The sequence below is a fragment of the Seriola lalandi genome, unplaced genomic scaffold, assembly GCF_002814215.2.
Source record: "Seriola lalandi dorsalis isolate HSWRI2012SDOR001 ecotype SW California unplaced genomic scaffold, Sedor1 jcf7180002053690, whole genome shotgun sequence".
In the NCBI taxonomy this organism is placed as follows: Eukaryota; Metazoa; Chordata; class Actinopteri; order Carangiformes; family Carangidae; genus Seriola; species Seriola lalandi.
The window spans coordinates 808,272-816,396 of NW_019524243.1; positions in this window are offsets into that span (position 1 = coordinate 808,272).

Genomic DNA, 8,125 nt, shown 5'->3' on the forward strand with positions numbered 1-8,125 from the left:
CAGTGTGTTAGCTTCAAATGACATCCTAGGACTACAAGAGGCAAAATGTAAATGCACATCTACTTAGAGAGGAAAGGTGCGAGGAAGAAGGAATTTGTGTGTTAATATTGCAAGATCATGCTGTGATATAAATAAACATATGGCATATTTACTGAATGTAACTAACAAACGAAGACAGAAGAAGTGTAAATGAATTATAATCAGAATATTCTACAAGATAGAAGTGGTGTGTGTGTGAGCAATTTTACAGTAAAATGTTCCAGTTTTATCTGAATGATAGAAACACCTGCGATTGCCCCAGCTGGCCATCTATTTAATCAATTAATGAATCGTGTTTCATTAAAGAAATTACCATTTTTAGCACCGTAATTCTGTTAAACAAATATTTTATCCTGTGACCTGTGAAATCAAGACATTTCATTTGAACTTTTTTGCATTCTACTTTCATTATCTTGCTCTTCATGTGGAAATAACCTACAATTATGTGACAATCCTCATTACTCGTCAACAGCAGCATTATTGAATCATCATCCCATGGTCTGTGATCACACACTTTGGTCAGTTTATTTTTGTTTTTTTTTTTACAACACTGGCTGCTGCTCTTGTCCTGCTGAAATCACCATGACATTATTCAACCTCTCGCCCATTACTCACAATTAGTTATTAATAAAATCAGAGGCCAGAATTTATAGCCAATATATAAAATAATAATTTTGATACTCCCACAAACCTGTTGAGGTGTGTAATCAGTCACACATCTCTCTTTCTTTATCTCTCTCTCTCTCACACACACATACACACACACACTCACGCACTCACACACTCACACCCACACACACAAAGCCCTTTGTACCGTCTTCCACACCAGCTCTCCTCCAGGGGCCAATACTGTGCTCCAAAGCCCTTTAGAGGGGCAGCAAGCCGTAAAATGACCCCATGCTGTCCCCGCTCGCCTCAGCCCCGCCTGGTTACGCCCGTTTCCCAGGGACCCGCTGAGGGTCCAATGCCCCTAGGCCTCCCTCTCACGCCACACTACCTCCCAGGGCCAAACGTTAACAGGGGCTCCTCACGGCGGACAATGGGAGCCGGGAAACGTGGGAAAGAAATGTCACAAGGCTCTCTGACAACCAAGGTTCGACCCCCTGACCTCCAGGGCTGGTCCCACTGGGCCTCTTTATGTAAACACAGGGTGTCCAAACAAAAGCAAACCCTGTGTTAATCAGATTCATAACCCGTGTGAGAAGATGTATAGGAGGTAAGGTGTGGAAGGCTTAGATTTACACTGGTCACTGCTTTTTCACTAAACTGAAGAAATTATTTATCATGTTTTTGTTTTTTTTCTCCTCCGTTACTATTTATTTTCACATTAAAACTGCCGCTGAAAGACTTCATAATTTGACCTAACTAACCCTTCATAATTATTCAGTTTTATTCTTTAATTAATATTGTCAACCAGTAATATAGAATTAAAATACATGATAGTCTTTAACGGGCTGAGGACGAAGACTGGGCAAGTGTCTGCTGTTTGAGCTCCCCACTGCCTTGTAAACAGTCCTGGTCATTTAACCTCTGACCTTGCAGCAATCCGTCCACTGCCTCTCTCCATATGAGAAATACAGGTCAAATGAGGATATGGTCAGCCATGCCGCACCCTCCAAGGGATCGGGGGATGGGGTGGGGCGGGCTGCACTGAGTGGTGGACATAGGCAAAGTGGTTACTTAGCAATGGTAGGGGGGCCAATTTGTTGTGAAGCGGGGGGTTAACAAGAGAATGATTAGCACCAAGCAATGCTCGACTTAACCGCAGACTCTGTAGGTATGAATGGTTTTGCTGCAGTCAATGTGCGATTGGTTACAGTCATGTTGTGGTTTACTTTTACTCTATTTTATAATTTTTCAGAAGTTCAATTTTGAACTGCTGAATGTTACAGAATATTATGTATTACTTGATTTGTAGGATACTAAAATTCAATTTGCAGATGGCCTTAAAAAAATTTAATCAAATGGTGAAATATAAAATGTTCTGGTCCCTTGCTGTTTGTGTTATTTAAGTATTTGTTAAAGAATTATGTTACAGAAAAAAGAAAAAAAAATAGTATCATTAGCACTTGAGCTCCCTGTTAACTAGGCCTTGTGTTACTTCTTCTTCACGGGTCAGATAATTATAGTGATGGGCAGTGAGGCAGCTGGTCATCCTATTTACAGACAATGGGCCTAACCTGTTTGCTCAAGCTCTTGACAAGGTCCTATTGATGACCTCATTGGTACAAGAGCACATGTGTAGGTCAGACCGCTGTGGTCACTAGAGGTCAGAGTTCACGAACTAAACACCACGACCTCGTTCCCAGGAGACTCTTGCTGATGGACTCCTGTGCTAGTTAGTGGACATCATTAAGGAGGCTGGACAAGTAAAGGATTAATGGCCCTGGACGTGATGAGCTGCTAAGCTTGCAGTCACAGTTATGACCAAAAAGCAGAAAAAAAAACAAAAAAAACAGCAAATAGTGACAGCAAACAGTCGGGAGGTTATGGCCACAAATGTATGGCACTTTCATGTGTTAACTGCAATTTGCAACAATAGCATCACACCAGTTGCACACGTTCAATGTTGATGACAACGGGAACCATCACTGACCTTGATATACTGTGATGCTGCAGTAGAGGCAAATACATTGAGTTTTAACACAGAGGAAGAATAAGACCACATTGTAGTCATCAAATTCCCAGTCCAACACCTGCCAACATAAAGGGCCATGATAGAAAGCATTTCAGTTTAAAAAGGGGGGGGCAAAAATATGCACAGCAAGTCATTAACAATGCAGAACTGTGAGTAGGAAACGATAATTAACTCTCTAGATGGGGTCTTTGGAGGGACAGTCTTTGAGGATTGCATTTTTCAGTGTTGAGCTCAAGGTTAACTACTCTGCATGGAAATAAGGGGCCAGAGGTGCAGCATTTCCTGACCATGAGCTACATCCAGGATTAGCATGTTAATATGTGTTTTGTATCCATATGAGCATTTGCATGGTAGTTTTCATCTGAATTAGCGCCGACTCGGTTGGGTTCTATTATCCATCCAAAAGCATCATAACTGCAACCTCTTGCATAACAGCTTACTCGCTGCCCTTCTCCACCTTATTCCAGCCGCCTTGCATTTCTCCACCTCCTTCTCCTCTTCATCATCACCATCATCACCACCACCATGACCGCATGCAAACCTCAAACCTACACGATCGTCCTATCTATATGAGTATAGATGAGATGCCGCATTGTCCCATGTCTCCTTGTAACCCCCATGGTCATAACTCTGTCTGCATGGCCTGTGATCGTTTATGAGCACTTTACATGAAGATCACTCTCACAAACAACGCCCTTCAGCCAGTAATGAAAGCCAAGCGTCAAAGCTGAAGATCAATGTCAGGTTAAGAGATTTGTGACAGGGCCTGTTTGTATGTAGATGACCCCAAAAGTAAAGAGGATCTCAAAGGGATCTGGATAGGAAACAGTGTGAGGTAAACTGTGATTATGTTAGGTGACATTTTGGTCTATTAAATCCTCAAATAATGGGTACATGAAAACCTTTTTGAGCTGATTTCAGGTTCAAACAGCCTTGACAAAAAGATTAAAAAAGTAAAGAGATAGCATCATTCTTGACCTTGAAAATCATCTTAATTCAAGGTCTTCTTGGCTTTTTCCAGATAAACAGCAAGAGAGCAAACACAAACCACTGATGACCATGAGATGCAGAAAAGGCTAGTGACTGAACCTTGAGTTAAGATTATTTTGTCAACTACTCTAGAAAACGATATTTGTTATGAAAAATATGTTATGAATTGCAATGAATGCAAATAAGCTATGAATTGTTTTTTGCTTAAAAATGAATAACATTTGAGGGAGCATATATTAAACAAATAAAACATCCAGTACTATTATACACATATATACATATAATTATGATATGAATTGGGATTAAAAATGTCATTGCAAGTTTCAAAACTAGTGGTCCAGAGCAAAATGTTTGTCTGGAGCTTGATATTGATAAATCTCCTTGAAGCCACAGGCAAACAGAACTAAACTGAATCCCCAAACTGGGACACTCAACAAGTAGCTGAGGTCAAGGGTTAAATGACTGAGGTCAGAGAGTCTTGAACCTCTGTCGAGGGACCTCTCAGATCAATGAATGGGTGTTGAACATGTGTACTCATTGTAGGGGATTGATTAGAGGATGGATAAGTGTCAGAGCGGTTCATTGGTCTCTGGTCAGTGTTACTAAGAATAATGCTGCTATCCTATCTTTATAAAAGAACAATAGGATATGATAAAAAACAAACAACCAAACGTTTTCACTGACAAGTCAAAGTATACGACTGAAAAGCCAATAAGTTATCCAAATTACACACCAAAATACTTCATATTTAGCTGTTCTGTTTAGAACACACATTATCTGAGACCTTACGCCTTTATGATGTGACAAATGCTGTAGTTGCGGTTTGGTTTGGTATAGAGAAAGATCATTGAGGAAACATTGTTATTTGCTGCAAAACGACGAATTTGTGGGGGACCTTTGTTGTCATGGTTAAAATAATTACCAACTGGTTAAGAGTCAGGAATGATTGTGGTTTAAAAAAAAAGACAATGTTGGAGAGGGGAAACAAATCCAGTGTTTTGTTGACTCATCCATCCATCTCATCCTATGCAGGTTTTGTTGCTCTATAATAATGTCTGCCACGCTAGAGGCATCATCACTCGAACGTAAACATACTGTATGTCATTTTGGGGAACTTGCTGAAACAACTGTAGGTTTTCCCGGGAGGACCGTGCACCGACACGCACCAAAGAAAATAAACTTGACATTTAATATAGAGATACCTGTTCCACTTCTTCTGTCTCCTTGAAACCTTGACTGCCTGGCGTTGACCTGACGCTGTGACCAGACTTGGCCCAGGCTGTGCCCAGGCTGTGCCCAGGCTGTGCCCAGGCAGGTACCAGCTCAGATCAGCACCCCACTCTTTGGCTTGGGCCAGAAATTAAAATACGTCTCCCCCTTTGCCTACTTTCATCTACAGCCAACTGTCCAGCCAAGCATACCCTATGCCTCCTCACCCCTGCCTCCTCTTATCCTCGTCCTCCTCCTGCCTCTGCTTTCTCTCTCATGCAGGAGACCAAGAGTGGCAAGCAGGGACAAACCTGAAACCTTAAAAAAAAAGAAGAAGAAGAAGAAGAAAACGGGAGGGGACATTGAAGGGTGGGGATGGTGAGGAAGAAAGGAGGCGAGGAGAAAAAGAGAAACGCACATTGTACTTTTCAAATGGATGGGAAATGATTCGCTGGGATTTGCTGACAATTATACGGTGGGGTTTAATCAATTCGGACCATTCACAGCGTGGAGAGGGCTGATCCCCCAGTACAAAGGAACAGACCGTGGGAGGGCGGTACCTGAGAAAGCGCCGGCCTGGTGTAAGTAACATGAGGCAACACTCCCCTCCCCACACATTGCACCGCAGCATATGGCCCCTCTCTGAACTTATTAGCTGGCGGATTAAGGCCAATCGCAGAGACCCAAGGGCCTGTGGCTGCCACCATCGCACCCTCCCTCGCTCCCCTTCACCCCTAAGAATGAGGCTGATTGACAAGGGACATTGTGTTGGGCACCTAGATTGCCACACCCCTCACTTACCCTGTCATGTGGTGCAGTTTGATGAGGTTATTTGGTAGAGAGAACAGCATCTGACCATTAACCTTACAGCCATAGAACTCACTGTACATACGCTTACAAATTACTGCCTCGTGTTACATCGGAACAGCTCCCGTCAAACTTGTCTACATCATAATATTTCATAAGATAATTTTACCTTTTTTGCCCTGACCACTATGGTAATTCTACCTGCAAATTAGCAAGCTGTTCGGCTATCGAGTGGATTAAAAGCACCTGAATGTGAACACACAGATTAGCCCTGTAGATATGAAGTCTAATTAGCATCTCATTGCAACTCGACATGCGAGCTCAACATGAGTGCAGACACGCTGAGAGAAAAGGCTGCATTGGCCAGGGGTTGATTATAGGTCCATTATGCACACAGTACTTAGTGATGGGCTGAGAGTAGGAATTAAGAGCTTGATGGCTACTGCGAGGGGACCTGGGCTGAAGTACAGGGGTGTTAGCAGTCAACAGGGTCTCAGGTCTACAGGAGGCCAAGACTGGGGGAGGCTATACAGTAGTCTCTGGCCTTCCTGAGTATTCATGGAGAGAGATTTGACAAGAGAGGAGCCCCCTATTTAAGCCCTCATTTGATCTGGCAAGCGGCAGGTGATCCTCTGCCTCTTTTTGTGTCAGACCACAGGGGTTTGCCGACCCCTCATGACCTGTCTTACCTGGCGCCCTTCAGGACACCTCATTTAGAGAGGAAGAGTATCCACCCATTGCGGATCTCCACCTGGACACAGGGCGGCAGGGTCAGCTCCATACTGAGACAGCAGGGATGCTCAAGGCCTGCTTTGCTAATCCCCTCACATACTAGGAGATGTTTGAGGACCCAGAGGTCAGAGATGGAGCAGAGAAGCCATCTTCCTGGTTCTTTTAGACAGGATTAGAGGCCCAGCAGGGGTGGGTCTTCAGGAGCAAGGCCTCGCGCTTGGAAATCACGCTTGGAAGATGGCCCAGCTTTGGTCCACTTCCCTCCTGAGACCACACGTGACCTATGACCTCACAGAAGTAGCGCCAAGCCACAACTTATGCTGAGAAGCACAACAATGGTGAGTCTATCACAGCTACAGAGTTGACAAAATGCAGTATCGCCTATTGTGGGAAACCTCTTCTCCGTTTTATGGTTCTCTCCGAGTGAGTTCTTGTTTGTTTGTTTGTTTGTTTGCTTTCGTGAAGGAGTTGTCGTTAGGCGAGAGCCGAACAGTTGATCTTTAATGAGAGGGGAAATCCTCTCCCCCTTCCCCCTGCTGGATGGTTCTCTATACCTTATCTTTTACCCCCACCCCACTCCCCCTGCTTGCTTTCATGTGTGTCTCGTCATTCTAGGGTGAGTGACTGCGCCTCAGACTTGCGTCTTTCAGAACCAATGATTAATGCTCTTTGAGGGGGGGGGGGGGTACACGGGGGGTTGTGCGCACTGCATCTCACTGTCTTTACATACAAAGCAAAAGACCCTGCTTTTTCCTACACAAACAATGACACCACAGAGGAAGCAGTGGTAAGAGAAACATCCAGGCAGCTGGTGCTCCACAGACATAGACATGGACTTTCAAATAGTCAAATAGTTTTTTTTTTTTCTCACAGATCTCCAGACGAACCCACCTTGGTCCAATCAACACTTCTGCACTTTGTATCTCACCATTTCTGACACTCTCTCACCTCTGAGAACACCCCAGAAGCCCGGCCTCTCTCATCACAAGCTTTTCTCACAACAAAATTAGCCACAGTATGGGCGAGTGAGAAAAAACTATTTTCAGAGCGAATATATCCAGGGCTAAACAAATATGGCAAATGAGATGAATGTAGATGAGACCAAAAATACAAACCATTGTATTCAGAAAACATTTATCCATAATTGCATTTGGATTACATTTGATTTAATTCCATCACTCTTTCCCTTATTGAATGATAATAAAAATCATAAAAGAATGTGCTTATCAGCGATCACCACACTAAATGCTTGTAATGCTCAATAGCATTTAGCAGAGGCTATTAGATAACCATAGTGATAAAACCTAGAATAGCATCAATGCAATGGTAACTGTTAACATTTCAGATTAGCTCCATGCTGAACTTCGGGGTTCATTTGGTTGCATTTGCTTCCATTATCGACTGAATAAGCAGATCTGGCTGGCAGAGATCCATTTCTCTCCACACACTGTAGCACTCTATCTCTGTCTGAGCCCACTCAAATCACGTTAGACAGTCAAATCAGGTTAGCTCCTCTTTAGCTTCTAACGTACTTTTAATTCAAAGCATCACTTCATCAACACCAGACGTGTTGGCATGCCAGAGCCCGAGTTGTCAGTGCCTCTGCACTGATCCACATCCACTGGGGTCAGACAGATCAGGATACTGAGCCAGTCTGTTCGAGTCTGTGTGTGTGTGTGTGTGTGTGTGTGTGTGTGTGTGTGTGTGTGT